Consider the following 1,044-nt stretch of genomic DNA (forward strand, 5'->3'; position numbering starts at 1 on the left):
ATGAACATTTCTTTGAATGTTATATTTCATGCACATAAGTGGAAAGTAAGTTTCGGAAAGCATTATGTTGTTGGATACATATTTGCATGGCCATGTGATGGCATGAGGATGGGTAAGATGGCAGTGTTGTGACATGCCAGTCTTATGCCAGATTATTTGACTTCCGTGTCATCATGAAACAAATCACATTCCCATTCATTCCTTCCTGTACTGTCACATGTTTTCCGAAAGGAATATGGCTTAGTAAGTTGCAAATCGTTTTCCTGGTACACACCAAATAGAGAGGCCGGGATGAGGGTTCCATGGCCCTGGATTAAAGCCCGTCATCCGGTCAGGGGGCATGGGTGTTTCCGGTTGGGACCGAGAGGGGGGCACCCCTTAGAGCGCGCGTATAGAAATTTGATCCCATGCTATTCGAGGTTGTGACCTCCCCGTCTCAAAGTTTTTCTTGGACGTTGTCCAGGGTGATTCCTGGCATCGTGAGGTGAAATGGGTGTGTACTAGTTAAATGTGTTTCTACTGAAATACCATAAACGGAACTAGTCCATTCGTGACTACGGAAATCCGTTGGCTGTGGTTAGTCAATATCAACTCTGCAGAGTCTCAAATCTTTCAATTATCTTGTACTTTGTTCAAGTACTATATTCATCTTATCTTGTCAGGTATCAGCCTCAGTGACAAAACTCCGGTGGAATACATGTGTGATAAATCCGGTTAAAAGATTATTCTTGTGGATGGACTAATCTTGTTATTTACTTTTGTTACAAGCCCTGTCTGTGATGTCGCTCAGACGTCCGATGGTGGCATACTTATATTTACATTTATTGTAAGCCCTGTCTGTGATGTCACTCAGACGTCCGACGGTGGCATAATCGTATTTACTTTTATTAAAGCCCTTTATGTGATGTCGCTCAAACGTCCGACTGTGGCATTTCTTTTAAAGCCCTTTATGTGATGTCGCTCAGACGTCCGACTGTGGCATTTCTTTTAAAGCCCTTTATGTGATGTCGCTCAGACGTCCGATTGTGGCATTTCTTTTAAAGC

This window comes from Triticum dicoccoides, chromosome 5B (genome assembly GCF_002162155.2).
Source record: "Triticum dicoccoides isolate Atlit2015 ecotype Zavitan chromosome 5B, WEW_v2.0, whole genome shotgun sequence".
NCBI lineage: Eukaryota > Viridiplantae > Streptophyta > Magnoliopsida > Poales > Poaceae > Triticum > Triticum dicoccoides.